The sequence below is a fragment of the Mixophyes fleayi genome, chromosome 6 (genome assembly GCF_038048845.1).
Source record: "Mixophyes fleayi isolate aMixFle1 chromosome 6, aMixFle1.hap1, whole genome shotgun sequence".
Classification (NCBI taxonomy): domain Eukaryota; kingdom Metazoa; phylum Chordata; class Amphibia; order Anura; family Limnodynastidae; genus Mixophyes; species Mixophyes fleayi.
Genome location: NC_134407.1, coordinates 201,952,350 through 201,969,694, shown reverse-complemented (window position 1 = coordinate 201,969,694; position 17,345 = coordinate 201,952,350). Strand labels below are relative to the sequence as shown.

Here is a 17,345-nt window from a genome sequence, read left to right as displayed (position 1 = left end):
TTAACCATAACCATATGTGCATCAGGAGCGGCTGGCTAGGAGTTCAGGGCTATGCGTAGCGTGCAGTTCTGCAGAGCTGTGTTACATACGTTGTGTTACATTATGCCTGTCAACAGTGATATATCAGTACCGAGAAAAATGCAGATCGGGGCCAGATAAATTATAAAGAAAAAAAAAAAATCTAAACTTGGAAGCAAACTGCATTCTGTCGTGTAGATGTCCCCAGGCCTCCTGTATCCTCGCACTTCCTGCTTCCAACTGGAAAAGTACGGGGCTGTCTTTGTGAGCCCCATTGTGGGGCCAGTGTCCTGCATTATAAACCTGGCCCTGTGCGTCTGTCGGGATTTGTCTTGTACACCGCTAAAGGCATTTAGTTTTTGTATTATTAAGATGATCTGTTCACCTGACAGAGAGCCGATCGGGGACAATTCCCAATTGCTGCAGAGTATGTAGGCGCTATATAAATAAATATAATATATTTATAATATATTATAATATTAATATATGTTAATAACAAATAAACTAAATACACATTATAGAGATGCCCAGGGGAGAGGAACCTTTGCACACCTCCCAACATTTGGGAATCCAGCATCGGGGCAGAGGGCGTGGTCACGTCACATTGGGGCGAGGTCATACCCCGGACGTCCCTAGCGCTTTTGAAGTGCTAGGCTGCCCCGAACTGTCCTCCCTTCCAAACACATCCATTGCTGTGCGCACCTGTGCACATGGCACCCTGTAACGGACTTACCTGATCCCCGCCGCTCCGTCCGGAAGCCGCACTTCCGCATCCAGGACCACGTGACCGCACCCGGAGGTGGTCACATGACCTCAACCTAGAGGCGGGGATTTTGAATCCCTGTCAGGATAAAAACCTCACTCTGACACTCGCTGAGTGTCAGAGCAACACTTACCTGTTCCTGGCTCCTGCTCTTCGTGGATTGCTGTGTCTTCCAGTCTCCAGTGTCTTCCTGTTTGCTGATCTCTGCCTGCTTGACTACCTTGGCTCTCCTATCCCTATGTACCGAACCGGCTTGCTGACCATTCTCCTATTCTTGTGACCCGTGTACCGAACCTGGCTTGTTGACTCCGAGTTGCCTTCTGATTCTGCCTGACTCCATTCCTGTGTACCGAACCGGCTTGTCTGACTCCGCTACCTCCGCTCCACCCCGCTGTACTACATCTTGGGGCGAACCTGAGGACCGCGACCTGCGACTCCTGGCAGCGAAGCCCACCCCGCCTTGCGGCGGTTCTTGGCGAACACCGGGGAGATCGTTAGTCTCCGCACCTCAGGTAAGCCAGCGCTAATCAAGATTAGTAGTAGAAGTATCCAGAATCTGTTACAGTTTGCTCTGACCATGGATGCCGCAGCTAAAGATCTGTTGGAGCATTTAGTGGGGAAGATGGATAAGCAAGAAGCTAACCAAGTGCAACTTTTAAAATTCCTCAATAGTCTATCTACTCGGTTGGATGTTGTCCAGAACACCCTAGTGGCTGGTGGACCACCTGGGCCGGCAGTGGCCCCTGTACCTCAGGCCGCAGCACCAGCTTCTTCCTCACAGTTACGGTTACCTAACCCACCCAAGTTCGATGGGGACCCCAAGTATTGCAGAGGATTTTTAAATCAATGCTCCATACAATTCGAGCTATTACCAGGGAACTTCCCTTCCGAAAAAACGAAAGTGGCCTATGTGATTTCTTTATTGTCCGGTCAAGCCTTAGAATGGGCTTCCCCCTTATGGGAGAGGGACGACCCTATTCTACATAACTTCAACGTCTTTTTGTCCACTTTCAAGAAAATATTTGATGAGCCAGGAAGGGTGTCCAATGCCGCTTCCGGCTTATTACGTCTCCGCCAGGGAAACCAGTCTGTGGGACAGTATGCGGTCCACTTCAGAACTATGGCCTCTGAACTTCGCTGGAACGATGAGAACCTAGTAGCTACGTTCTGGCAGGGCCTTTCTGACCGAATCAAAGACGAGCTGGTATCTCAGGAACTCCCTACGTCTTTGGATGATATTATCTCTCTCTGTGTCAAAGTTGATTTGCGTTTCAAGGAACGTAATTCCGAGAAGGAACAGTCTCGGCGTAGTATGATTCGCTTGGCCCCCAACTTCCAGACCTGTCCTTCCTCCTGAAGAGCCCATGCAACTGGGGAGGACCCGCCTGTCAGCCGAAGAAAGGGAGAGGAGATTTCGGAACAAGTTGTGTTTATATTGTGGAGAGAGCGGCCATCTTCTGAGTTCTTGTTCTAAACGCTCGGGAAACAACAGGGCCTAACGAGTTCAGGAGCTGTATCGTTGGGCCTCTTCTCTCAGTGTCAGTCAGTTCCCAGTAGTAATGATTGCCTGTCTATTCCCATTTCCCTTCAGTTAGCACAAAAGACTTTCCCGCAGTCGGCTCTTCTTGATTCCGGAGGCGCAGGAAATTTCATCTCTGCAACAGTAGTTAAACAATTTGCTATTCCCACACAAGCTTTGGAACAACCCAATCTCTCTGATGGCCATTGATGGGGGAAGAATTCCTGAGGGGTCCATTCTGGTACGCACTATTCCCCTCCTGCTTCAGATAGGAGCGCTTCATCGGGAGAAGATTTCTTTCCTAGTAATTCAGAAATCTACCAACCCAGTCATCCTAGGACTTCCATGGCTTCGTCTCCACTCCCCCACCTTAGACTGGAAATCAGATCACATATTGTCCTGGGGACAGTCCTTCTTCTCTCACTGCCTTCAGAGAGTGGTTCCTCCGAATAGTTCCAGACGTTCCAAAGAATTTCCTGTGACTCTTTTGCCTGAACCATACCAAACCTTCTCTGATGTTTTTTGTCAACAAAAAGCCACTAGACTTCCTCCTCACAGAATCTGGGATTGTGGAATTGATCTGATACCTGGTAAACCCATTCCCAGGGGCCGTGTTTACCCCCTTTCCCTCCCAGAGTCTAAGGCTATGGAGGAGTACGTCCAAGAAAATCTAAAAAGGGGCTTCATCCGCAAGTCTGCCTCCCCAGCTGGGGCTGGCTTCTTCTTCGTAAAAAAGAAATATGGGGGCCTCCGCCCTTGCATTGATTACAGAGGCCTGAATGCCATTACCGTTAAAAATCGGTATCCTCTGCCACTAATTTCCGAATTGTTTGACCGGATTAAGGGTGCCACCATCTTTTCTAAACTTGATCTCAGAGGAGCGTATAACCTCATACGCATTAAGGAGGGGGATGAATGGAAAACGGCGTTCAATACCCGAGACGGCCACTTTGAATACCTGGTCATGCCCTTTGGGTTATGCAATGCCCCGGCTATCTTTCAGGGCTTTATGAATGAGCTTTTTCAAGACCTCTTGTATCAATCCGTAGTCATCTACTTGGATGACATTCTCATCTTTTCTCAAGTTATAGTATCTCATCGCAGTCATGTACTGGAGGTTCTCTCTCATATCCGGGAAAATCATCTATTTTGTAAATTAGAAAAATGCACCTTCGAGCAAAAACAAATTCCCTTCCTGGGATATATTATTTCTGGCACCGGTCTACAGATGGATCCCACGAAATTGAAAGCCATACTTGACTGGCCCCAACCATCGGGTCTTAAAGCCACCCAACGCTTCCTAGGATTCTCCAACTATAATCGTCAATTTATCAAAGGATACTCTTCTCTCGTTGCTCACATCACGGCATTGACCCGTAAATCTGCTGACGCTAGTATTTGGTCCACTGAGGCTATCCAAGCCTTTAGATTATTAAAGTCTCTTTTTTCATCTGCACCCATTCTTCAACAGCCGGATTGTTCACGTCCATTTGTCCTGGAGGTAGATCCCTCTCCCGTTGGCACTGGAGCCGTACTGTCACAGCGAAGCCCTTCTGGAAAACTTCATCCCTGCGGATTCTTTTCCCGTCGCTTATTACCTGCTGAGAGGAATTATGGGATTGGCGACAAAGAGCTCCTGGCCATCAAGCTGGCTCTCTCCGAATGGAGACATCTACTAGAAGGGGCGCAATTTCCTATCACCATATATACCGACCATAAGAATCTGCTTTACTTACGCACCGCTCGATGTCTAAACCTTCGGCAAGCAAGGTGGTTCTTATTCTTCTCACGCTTTGATTTCAACATCACTTTTCACTCTGGATCCAAGAATACGAAGGCAGACGCCTTATCTCGCTTTTTTGATCCAGCCGACATGGAATCCCTGGAAGACAATAAATTCATTGTAGATCCCTGTCAAGTATTGGCAACTACACACCTGAACAAGGGTTGTCCTTCGGGTAAAACATTCATCTTGCCACGTCTACGCACCCCGCTCCTTAACTGGGCTCATCACTCTCTCTTCTCTGGGCATGCCGGCATCCGCAAGACCTGGGACTTGTTGTCCCGAAGTTACTGGTGGCCTTTTTTGCTGGACGATGTGAAGAGATTGGTTTCGGCTTGTTCCAAATGTGCTCAACACAAGACCTCTAGGAAGAAGCCTTATGGATGGTTGCTCCCATTACCCATTCCTGATTACCCGTGGTCACAGATCTCCATGGATTTTATCACGGATCTTCCTCCTTCCAAATCCTGTACTGTGGTGCTAGTGGTCACGGATCGCTTCTCTAAAACAGCTCACTTTATTGATCTTAAAGGCCTTCCTTCTTCCTCCTCCTTAGCCGATATTTTTATTAAAGAAATATTTTGCCTCCATGGCTGTCCTCAACATATTGTGTCCGATCGGGGATCACAATTCATATCAAAATTTTGGCGGTCTTTTTGCAATAAGTCCGGAATTAAGCTTGACTTCTCTTCCGCATATCATCCCCAGTCCAAAGGGTCTACTGAAAGAACTAACCAAGAATTAGAGAAGTTTCTAAGAATATTTATCTCAAGTAACCAAGATAACTGGGTGGATCTTCTCCCTTGGGCCGAGTTTGCTCATAACAACCATTTCCATGAGGCCATCTCTAACTCCCCCTTTTTTGTTCTTTATGACTGCCACCCTAGACTACCCACCTTCTCTCAAATCTCATCTTCTGAAGTTCCGGCAGTGGACTCTCTGTTTTGTAATTTCTCGGCTATTTGGGAACAGACCAAGATAAATTTAAAGAAAGCAACCACTCGTTCCAAAAAATTCTACGATTAAAGGAGGAGAATGACTCCAAGTTTTTCAGTCGGTGACAGGGTATGGCTATCCACCCAGAACATTCGTTTAAAGGGTCCCAGTAAAAAATTTGCTCCCAAGTTCATTGGTCCATTCGCTATTTCTGAGATTATTAATCCCGTAGCCTTTAGATTGAGTCTGCCTCCCTCCTTACGCATACCCAATGTCTTTCATGTCTCCTTGTTAAAACCGATGGTAACCAACAGATTCTCCATCTCATCCAGAACCCCTCCTCCTGTTGTGGATCGGGATCAAGTCGAATACGAGATTAAAACTATTCTAGATTCTCGTAAAGTTCAAGGTGCCATACAATTCTTGGTGGATTGGAAGGGTTACGGCCCTGAGGAGCGCTCATGGGTAAGAGCCATTGATCTGCATGCTCCCCGTCTACTTAAATCCTTCCATAAAAAATTTCCTTTGAAACCCTATTAGGTGTTCGGAGTCCACCTTTATGGCAGGGGGTACTGTAACGGACTTACCTGATCCCCGCCGCTCCATCCGGAAGCCGCACTTCCACATCCAGGACCACGTGACCGCACCCGGAGGCGGTCACATGACCTCAACCTAGAGGCGGGGATTTTGAATCCCTGTCAGGATAAAAACCTCACTCTGACACTTGCTGAGTGTCAGAGCAACACTTACCTGTTCCTGGCTCCTGCTCTTCGTGGATTGCTGTGTCTTCCAGTCTCCACTGTCTTCCTGTGTGCTGATCTCTGCCTGCTTGACTACCCTGGCTCTCCTATCCCTGTGTACCAAACCGGCTTGCTCACCATTCTTCTGTTCTTGTGACCCGTGTACCGAACCTGGCTTGTTGACTCCGAGTTGTCTTCTGATTCTGCCTGACTCCATTCCTGTGTACCGAACCGGCTTGTCAGACTCTGCTACCTCCGCTCCTACCCGCTGTACTACATCTTGGGGCGAACCAGAGGACCGCGACCTGCGACTCCTGGCAGCGAAGCCCACCCGCCTTGCGGCGGTTCTTGGCGAACACCGGGGAGATCGTTAGACTCCGCACCTCAGGTAAGCCAGCGCTAATCAAGATTAGTAGTAGAAGTATCCAGAATCTGTTACACATCCGTTCAGAGAATCAGACGTACCTGCAAAATTTCCCACCCGCGGGTCAAAGCTGTCCTGATCGGGATGGCGGAACAGGGACCTCAAAACGGGACTCTTGGCTGATATACTTGTGGGTCAACTTTACGAAAATTAGAGACAAGCTCCTGGGACAGGGAACTTGGGACTAGACCCGCCACACATTACAGTGAACCCCAGGAACAAGGAATCTGTGTGTAAACTTTAGCAAGAGGGATAAAAAAAAACAATAAGTAGATTCAATCGGCCCCACAGTTGTATGATTGAATATAAAAAATTGTTGCCTTGAATCTCCGTCTCTTGATATTGGCTTTGGTCACCAGCTACCTCCATTAGAGGCTGGCGGCAGAGTAATCAGATCTTCCCCCGCTCAGCATTTCTATCTTTTTATTTTTACATTCTGGTTTTTTTTATCTGACACAACAATTATACTTTTTTTTAATCCTCTTACCAGATGTTTCCAGCATTTTTTATTTTTTTCGCTGCTGTTGTTAATATCTCTGCAGCGTCCCTCGAGAGTAATTACTACATTACAATTATGTTAGCTATAATACGCTCATAAAATGTAATTTTATTAAATCTGCTTTTCTTTATTCTTTCATTTCATTTTTTTTTTTTCTGCCATTATTATTTTTTTTCACGTTTTGATTTGATTAAACCGATTGGTATTTTGAAACATATTCTTTCAGTTTCTGAACAGTTTTGTATTACTAATATTTTATGTAGGCTAAAAAAAAAAAAAAATCTAAAAGATTTAACAGTCCCTTAACATATTTATAGATGAATAAAATATAAATAAAACTTTATTGAACAATGGATTATTGGTCTCATGGAGTATGAGTGTCAAGGGCGCAGAAGTCCAGCCATGTTTTTTTTATTGTTCTAAGAACTGATCCATAACTTATGTCTGATCCTGCCAGCCCCAGTGCTGAGAATATTGAGGGGGGAGGGTGAAATAAGAGGAAAGAGCTTTCATTTCTTTAAACATAGCTTGTGCTGAAATTCTGCAGCCTCATTACTTCATTTTGTATCATAGCTTTGACTCTGTTCATGACCTCCTGGGATAAAGTGCAATGTGTCCACTTATAGTTTATAAATAAGGCTTATAAATGGCATAAAATGAGCACATTGATAGCTCACAGTAGTGATCTGTGTGGAGTGCAGAGAGACAGTATTGTCCACCTCTTACCGTGGACTATTTCTAAGAACTCGTTCCAAGCGGTCCCAAGTTTAAATTTGTGGTACAGAAGTAGTAGCTTGATTCTATTGACACAGGAAACCATGCAACTGACTGTGTCATGTATCAATCTACATAAAACAGTCACCAAAGTATCTTTTATTTATGTAGTAATGTGACCTGATCTGCCATTCAATTGTCCCATTAGCTAATACCCAGGGCTGCCAAGAAGAATTCAGGGCCCGGGTACAACAAATTCATGGGGCCCCCCTCATAGTGAAGTAAGCCCCAAAATTTTTTTGCGCCGCCTTTCGGCGGCGCAAAAAAGATTAGGTATATGGTCATATATTCAGGGGCGTGGCTAGCCAAACGGCAGTGCAAAAATTTTGGGAGGTGCGGTCATGCATTTGGGGGCGTGGCAAACGTGCCATTGGGGCGTGGCTAACATAAAAACCACTAGGCTCTCAATTCGCCGGAGCGTCACATATGTTTAAGCACTCCTGACTTTCAGGACATCTACCACCACAGGGTAGTATACAAACAATGCAGTGTGTACACAAACAGTTCAGTCTTGGCCTACACCTTACATTGGACACAACATTCACCAAAAATTGGTATTGTCCCTACTAGAATCACAACATTTCACACACTGTGCTGCTCTCTCCTACCTGTTCTTCTCACTTTCTCCACCTGTGGCTGCTGCTTTCTTTAGTTGTGGCTTGTCCGGATCCAGAAATGTTGAAGGACCTATTTTGAAAAAAAAATGGCTACATTTAGAAAATTACAGCCAGCCCCAGCGTTAAATCAATAGCACCCACGATTAATAATTAGGCCTTCCTCCAGCTCCAATATTACAATAATGTGCCCCTTCATCATCGCCATGCCTTATGATCACACTGTGCCCTCCATGCTGTTTTTGCCCCCTTCATCTGGCTCCCCTTCATCAGACTATACTATGCTGCTCCCCCCCTTTTTCAATCCCACTGTGCCATGCCTCCCCCCCCCCTTTGTAACCCCACTGTGTCATGCTGCCCACCATTTTTTAACCCCACTGTGCCATGCTGACCCCTGTTTATTAACCCCACTGTGCCATACTGCCCCGTTTTTTAACCCATCTGTGCCCCTCTCATTTTTTCACCCCCTCTGTCATGCTGCTTTCCCATTTTTTAACCCCTCTGTGCTCCCCCCTCAATTTTTAACCCCTCTGACATGCTGCTTTCCCATTTTTTAACCCATCTGTGCCCCTCTCATTTTTTAACCCCTCTGACATGCTGCTTTCCCGTTTTTTAACCCCTCTGTGCTCCCCCCTCAATTTTTAACCCCTCTGACATGCTGCTTTCCCATTTTTTAACCCCTCTGTGCCCCCACTCATTTTTTAACCCCTCTGACATGCTGCTTTCCCATTTTTTAACCCCTCTGTGCTCCCCCTCATTTTTTAACCCCTCTGACATGCTGCTTCCCCGTTTTTAACCCCTTTGACATGCTGCTTCCCCGTTTTTTAACCCCTCTGTGCTCCCCCTAATTTTTTAACCCCTCTGACATGCTGCTTCCCCGTTTTTAACCCCTCTGACATGCTGCTTTCCCCGTTTTTTAACCCCTCTGTGCTCCCCCTAATTTTTTAACCCCCTCTGACATGCTGCTTCCCCGTTTTTAACTCCTCTGACATGCTGCTTCCCCCGTTTTTTAACCCCTCTGTGCCCCCCCTTATTTTTTAACCCCTCTGTCATGCTGCCCCCCCGTTTTTTAACCCCTTTGTGCCCCCTCATTTTTTAACCCCTCTGTCATGCTGCCCCCCCGTTTTTTAACCCCTTTGTGCTCCCCCTCATTTTTTAACCCCTCTGTCATGCTGCCCCCCCCCCCCCCGTTTTTTAACCCCTCTGTGCCCCCCTCGTTTTCCTCCCTTCACTTACCTTTTCTCCTCTCTTGGTCTTCTCTGCTGCTCTGTGCTCCATTGCTCCAGACTGACTGAATGCTGGGCATGACATGATGACATCACACCCAGCATTCAGACAGTCTGAATAGAGCACAGAGCAGCAGAGAGGAGGGATGCCGGCTCCGCGATCAGGTGAGTATGTTTTTTTTTTTTTTTTAAACTAGCCTGCTCCCCCCACCAACGACCGAGCCCCCCCCCACCCCCCCCCCCCCCCCCCCCCCCCCGCCAAAAAAAAAAAAAAAAAAAGGAAAGGAAAAAAAACGTTTTGGAAAAAAAAAATTAAAAAATTAAAAAAAATCAGCAGCGCAAGGGCCCGGGCCGGGCCCCCTGACATGCCGGGCCCGGGTAATTAGTACCCGCTCCCCCCCCCCTCTCGGCGGCCCTGCTAATACCCAACATCCCAAGGGCCATGAGATTCAGAGGTCCCATCTTTCATGAAAATTGTAAAATTCAGATGCATAAGAAGAAGCAGTTACTGCTGATTAGCAAAAATTACCATATGTGAAACCACTGAACCGTACAATCGTGAAGACAAAGGTTAAGGAGAGGCTTGCACTTGAAAGCTCACAAGCTAATGGTAAAATGTCAGAGCTGAGACGAAAGGAGCGAGTATGGTTCATAGTGAAGATTTTGTTTTTATAATGAAGCCCGAGGTGCGGTGCTCCAAATTACCCAGTGCCGTGAAAAAAACAGAGCTGGGGGCTTGGGCTTTGGACCCTTCCCAAAAGGGAAATGGCCCCGTTACTTCCCATCCCGCGGAGCCAGAAGGCCCCTTAGGGAGATAAGGGTCTTCGGACCCCCCTTTCAACAAACCTAGGGGGGCCTCTTTACGGCCCCTTAGCTTGCAAGGGTCTTCAGGACTGCCTTCGCCGCAAGGCTCGGGCAGTCCCCTTTACCCCGAGGTTGGCTAAAGCTTTCCCCTGGGGAACTAGCTTTTCAACTCCCCCCAGAAGGAGAAAGTCTCAGACAACTTAGGGAGAGGAGTGCCCCTAAAGGTCAAACCCAAACTCAAACCGTGCAAACGAAAATCAAACTAAGTGAGATCCGTGCAAAAAGTGCATAAGTGCTATATGATAGAAAAAAAAAAAAATGTGCCCATAGGCCCCAGCCGCATGACCGGAGGGTGAAAAAATTATTCTGGTCCAGCCAAAAGGCCGGGACCAAGAAATAAAAAGTGGTGCAGGGTTCACTCAAGTGTATTGTGCTCTGTGCCTTACTCTATGCACGTGATAGTGAGCCACCAACACCCGTACATTTTCAGGTCACCTCTGGGCCCTGTCCCCGGGAGGCACAGACACCTCGAGCTGCCAAGTCACCTTCTTGTATCAGACCAAGGAGACCTACCCCTTCCAGGGTGGCCGGATCCACCCCTTCCAGGACAGGTACTACACTTGATCTTAGCCAAAAGGCCAAGAAGCGATGTTGAAGATTGTGACAGGAAAATGAGTGTACCAGTGTGAGTAGTATAAGTGGGATTAGGCTAGTAAGTAGGTGGTTTGCATCATGCGAGACGTCTTGTATGTGAGAGTGAGAGGATGTTTTCGGCAAGGAGGAAGGTGTAGATCAGAGCTAAATCTAAAAGGGTGTGAGGAGAGTATTTCGAGATGAGGTTTGATATGTGTGATGGGATGGTGTTGACAGCTTTGTGGATAAGTGTGAGCAATTTAAATTGGATTCTGGAGGATATGGGGAGCCAGCATAGGGTTTGCACTGTGGTGTGGCAGATGGTTAATTGCCAGAGCGGTAGATGGATTGAAGTGGGGACCTGGGTGAATATAATGTCCAATAGGAGAAGTTGTAGTAGTCGAGGCAGAAGATGAGAGAATGGATAACAGTTTTGGTTGCATCATGGGTAAGAAAAGTCAAGAGGTACATCAAGTGTATTTAGAAAACCAAAACAATCGTAGTGTTCTTCATGGTGAGGAATATTTGAGGGGAGGTGGTGAATTTGGGAGGAGGGAGGATGAGAAGCTCTGTTACGAACATGTAGTGTTGGGACATCCATCTGAAATTATCACAGTTGGTCACACAAAACCATGGGTGTCACCAGCATACAGGAGATACTGGAGGAAAAAACACTGATTGAATTCACCAAAAGAAGAGGTGCAGTGAAAAATAGTAGAGGGCCAAGAACAGAGCCTTGTGGGTCCCCACTTTACCAGATAGGTGGGAAAAGTTACTCCCAATAATTTGGAGTCATAGGGGTGGACGGGATTAAGGTGGTAATTTGAGAGAGACTGGGTCAAGAGATGATTTCTGTAGGATTAGTGTGTGTTTAAAGGGGAGAATGGGAATATGCCAGTGGAGAAAGTCAGGTTTCAAAAGTGAGTTGGCGGCATGCATTTGGAGAGAAGGACTTGGAGAAGTTGTGAGAAAAGCGGAGACAGGTTGTGGTGAGATATATTGAGATAAGTGCAATTACTTCACTCTCGGATACTGGGGAGAAAAGACTAAGGGCTAGATTTACTAAACTGCGGGTTTGGAAAAAGTGGGGATGTTGCCTATAGCAACCAATCAGATTCTAGCTTTCATTTATTTAGTACTTTCTACAAAATGACAGCTAGAATCTGATTGGTTGCTATAGGCAACATCTCCACTTTTTCAAACCCGCAGCTTAGTAAATCTAGCCCTAAGGCTGAATTGGGAAGTACTGGAAAAGGTGGGTGGGGCATGCAGGGCCCCACTTGAGGAGATATCAAACAAATAAAAGTTGATTTTATCTTTTTCAAGGTGGCAAAGTCATAGAATATGTGGTGCAAGTGGGCAGAGAAGTTGAAGGTGGCAAGGGCATTGGTGGTTAGAAGACTGGGTGAATATTATATAAGTGAAGTAGGTTGGATTGGCAAGTGAAGGACAATATTGTAAAACAAAAGGATGAATTTATAGTCTAGGAATTTGGCATTGAAGCTAAAATTCTCCAGAGACGCCTAGCAGCGCAAGAGCCCTTTTGTATGTGGCGGGTTTATTTTGGTATGTCACAGTGGAGGTGTGGATTGCTGGAAAATGTGTAGTGGCTGAAGATGCCTTGTTAGGAGTGAAGTGAGTGTGCAATTAAGGAACATGCTGCAAGATCGGGTCAGGACAAGGTAGTTATAAGAAAACGGAGTTGTTTTAGTAAAGATGAGAAGTGAATAAGGTCACAAGCATTTAGCGGTCGCTGAGTGCATATGGATTTGGGTGTGGTTGTCAATGGGAATGTTGGAATCCGTGAAAGCATATAAAACACATTTACTTCTCGATGTTGGTTTTGAAAACTGGATTGGGAAGGTTCTTGTTGCAACTTCCTTTACCTATTCAATGCTGCATTTAGACGAGCATTTTTGGGATAGCGCTTTTTGTTCCGAAAACTTTAAATTGTTTTTGGAGCTCAGCTATGAGGTGACACTGGTTAGGATAGCTTTATTTTAAGGACACAAGAGTGGAATAACTAAGCTCTTCATAGCAAAGATTTCTTCTCCATATTCCCCTTTAATCAAGTTCTGTGGGTACACTTACCCCCCACTATCTCAGACATCTGAGTTTTATGGTTGTTGGATTATACTAAAGTCTCTGGGTGATAATGTGAAGGGTGTAGATCTTCATCCTTGTTAACTAGGCAGCTTCAACTAAAGCTTTTCCTCCCAATTATATTCAGTTTTAGGTTATAAATGTTGACATCACACTTCAAATCATGCCCACTTATTACTCCACACACTGATCATTTCCTTGGAACAGGCTGTGTTCATAACGCCACTAGATTGTAAGGTCCTTTCAAGGGAAAGGGTTAATAGTTTATTAAAGGCTTCCACGCCACAATCCATGGTGGAGCAGAGTTACTGTGTTTCATCGGAATCTATTTTGGTAACTAGGTCTAATGTCTAATTCTGGCTGCATGCTCTTGTACGGCTCTTGTATGGATCATTTGTTAGCTTACAGATCAGTAGACGTGTTTCTCTTCTGTCCATAGATAAAGGATCACAAAAGATACATTCACTGCAGCCCACACCCCTTTGCTCACTCTCATATACCCAGTGTGTCCCTTTCTCCTGTAACTGCCCCACTGCTCACAAGCACCCACTGTGTCCCCCTCTCATAACTGTCTCAATGCTCACATACACCCACTGTGTCCCCCTCTCATAACTGCCCCACTGCTCACATACACACACTGTGTCCCCCTCTCATAACTGTCTCAATGCTCACATACACCCACTGTGTCCCCCTCTCATAACTGCCCCACTGCTCACAAGCACCCACTGTGTCCCCCTCTCATAACTGTCTCAATGCTCACATACACCCACTGTGTCCCCCTCTCATAACTGCCCTACTGCTCACATACACCCACTCTGTCCCCCTCTCATAACTGCCCCAATGCTCACATACACCCACTGTGTTCCCCTCCTGTAACTGCCCCACTGCTCACATACACCCACTGTGTCCATCTCCTGTAACTGCCCCACTGCTCACATACACCCACTGTGTCCATCTCCTGTAACTGCCCCAATGCTCACATACACCCACTGTGTCCCCCTCTCATAACTGCCTCAACGCTCACATACACCCACTGTGTCCCCCTCTCATAACTGCCCCAATATTCACATACACCCACTGTGTTCCTCTCCTGTAACTGCCCCAATATTCACATACACCCACTGTGTCCCTCCTCCTGTAAATGCCCCAACATTCACATATACCCACTGTGTTCCCCTCTTGTAACTGCCCCAATGTTCACATACACCCACTGTGTCCTCCTCTCATAACTGACCCAATGCACACATACACCCACTGTGTGCCTCCTCATGTAAATGCCCCACTGCTCACATACACCCACTATGTTCCCCTCCTGCAAATGCCCCAACGCTCACATACACCCACTGTGTTCCCCTCCTGTAACTGCCCCAACGCTCACATACACTCACTGTGTTCCCCTCCTGTAACTGCCCCACTGCTCACATACACCCACTGTGTCCCCCTCTCATAACTGCCCCAACGCTCACATACACCCACTGTGTTCCCCTCCTGTAACTGCCCCAATGTTCACATACACCCACTGTGTGCCTCCTCATGTAAATGCCCCACTGCTCACATACACCCACTGTGTGCCTCCTCATGTAAATGCCCCACTGCTCACATACACCCGCTATGTTCCCCTCCTGCAAATGCCCCAATGCTCACATACACCCACTGTGTTCCCCTCCTGTAACTGCCCCAATGTTCACATACACCCACTGTGTCCCTCCTCCTGTAAATGCCCCAATGTGCACATACACCCACTGTGTCCCTCCTCCTGTAAATGCCCCAATGTGCACATACACACACTGTGTCCCCTCCTGTAACTGCCCCACTGCTCACATACACCCACTGTGTCCCCCTCTCATAACTGCCCCAATGCTCACATACACCCACTGTGTCCCTCCTCATTTAAATGCCCCAACGCTCACATACACCCAGTGTGTCCCTCCTCATGTAAATGCCCTAACGCTCACTTCTCACATACACCCACTATGTTCCCCTCCTGCAAATGCCCCAACGCTCACATACACCCACTGTGTCCCCTCCTCCTGTAACTGCCCCACTGCTCACATACATACCTGTGTCCCCTCCATCTGTAACTGCCCCAATGCTCACACATATACCCACTGTGTCCCCTCCTCTTATAACTGCCCCACTGCTCACATCTCCAATACCCCCACTGTGTCCCCTCCTCCTATAACTGCCCCACATATACCCACTGTGTCCCCTCCTCTTATAACTGCCCCACTGCTCACATCTCCAATACCCCCACTGTGTCCCCTCCTCCTATAACTGCCCCACATATACCCACTGTGTCCTCTCCTCTTATAACTGCCCTACTACTCATATCTCCCATACACCCACTGTGTCCCCTCTTCCTATAACTGCCCTCACTGCTCACCCACACCTCCAACTGCATCTCCTAAACTACTGCCTCTTACATGCAGCTGTTGCTTAAAATATCAAAATAAATATTTTCTTCCATTTAACCTATCCCGAAGGAATTCCAAAGCTGAAGTGGAGCAATGTCCTTACTAGTTAGAAGCGAAACTCTTCTCAATATACCCTGAGGCAGATTCCTTGCCTTCAAGATATTGTTTAAAAGGAGATGCGATCTTGGTCAGTAGTTGTCTTGTGCAGCAGAGGTGTCTATACCTGTGGATGGCAAAAAGGTCATAAAAGTAATAGTATACTAGCACAATTGAGAGCAGTGTAAATCCCAATATTAGCATAAGAATATATTAAAATTGTGTATAAAAGTAGATTTAAAAAAGAAAGGTATAAAATAATAATAGAAGAAAATAAAATAATGAAAGCAATGTTTAGAAAATTAAAAAAAAATAGGTTAGTAACAAAATAATGATATAGAGAAAAAATATAATGTTTTACATTATATTTTTTCTGAAAAGTAAAAATGTGGAACATGGAATATAGAAAAAAAATTAGATGAGATAGAAATAATAAAATAAAAGAATACAAAATAAAATTTAAATAATGTAGAAAAAGAAGCATGCCTGTGAAAATAAATAATAGAACTGATGGAACAATAAATAAATAAATAAATAAATAAATATGCAAAGTAAAGTACAATAGAATACTGGGATATAATAGAGAAATTAAAATTCTACAGTAGAGAGATAACAAATACTACTGGGAAAGTTAAAAAGACAAAAGGTTGGAAAGTAGAGGAAAGAGGAATTCTAGATGAATGGATAGTTGGGCTGGATCCGGGTGATAGGCAATGTGAAAATTGTGTGAAATATCAATAACAAGTGGAATTGTGTCGGTGTTAAAGTGGTAGTGTTAGGTGGTGGTACATTTGCGTCAGGTAGTAGTGCCAAGATGGTAGGAGGCAGCGTAACAGAGCATAGAGAGGTGGGAGCATTAAAAGGGTGTAATCCATTGTAATGCGCTACGGAATATGCTGGCGCTATATAAATAAAAGAGGATGATGATCTATGTGGAAACAGATAAAGTGACAGATCAATAACGCAGCGTGATTGGAATCAAATATAAGTAGCAATAAATGAGTCAAACTCTGTGAAAGGTTGACATTTGGTAATTTTTTTGTGATAATCAGGTCGGATCGTTCATTGCTGCCTATCAATGACATCTCATTTAAGCTTAGCCAAGCAATATAAAAACACTGTACCAATCTCTGCGTTCGACCCCGATGCTGCAAGCAGCTTTCTGCTAGTCTCTCAGTCTCTGGGTAGATGATTTCCAGCACGTGATGACTGTGAATACATGGCAGACCATTACGTTTGGACATGATTAATGTGTTAGTGTTTTATTGGGATAGATGATTAGGACAGCTTCTGCATTCTACCTGGTCTTCGTTATACTCTATTTTGAAGGCAAATGGGAGAACTATATAGGACATGAGAAACAGTGTTTAATTCTTAGCCGCAGCTTTGGGAAAGAGCAACACCAGGGGCTAGATTTACTAAGCTGCGGGTTTGAAAAAGTGGGGATGTTGCCTATAGTAACCAATCAGATTCTAGCTGTAATTTTGTAGAAAGCACTAAATAAATGAAAGCTAGAATCTGATTGGTTGCTATAGGCAACATCCCCACTTTTTCAAACCCGCAGCTTAGTAAATCTAGCCCCAGGACTCTCAAGTTCTATATTTTTTTTGCAGGGTCCTTAGAACGGATACGCCCGTCTCCTCTGACAAATAAGGGATCCATAAGTCATGTGTGGATGCATTAAATAGTGGTTAATTATGCAGTTTTAAAACAAAATTGGATGTGGTTTTCAAACACACTCCCCAGTATTTATTAATCTGCAGTTTGGGTAAAATTAAATCCAATGTGTGGCAGTTTTAAAAGACCCAAATCGTTTGTTTGCAAACCGAACATCATCCAGAAACCATTCGCTCCAGAGTAACCCTTTGTGATGCTTACAATTTTGACTAGTTTGTTTGTCTGTTTTGGATATGTATCTCTGTCCATTCAAGTTTACTTGTCGGTGATTAGGATGACTGTCTCTGGATGCATCTATTTGCGATATATAATGTATATATGT

The 17,345-nt window shown here is 45.5% G+C and overlaps 1 pseudogene; it reads right to left on the bottom strand.

Moving 5' to 3' along the window:
- Positions 1-10,661: 10,661 nt before the first annotated feature.
- Positions 10,662-10,750, bottom strand: LOC142095975 (U2 spliceosomal RNA; annotated as a pseudogene).
- Positions 10,751-17,345: the final 6,595 nt, after the last annotated feature.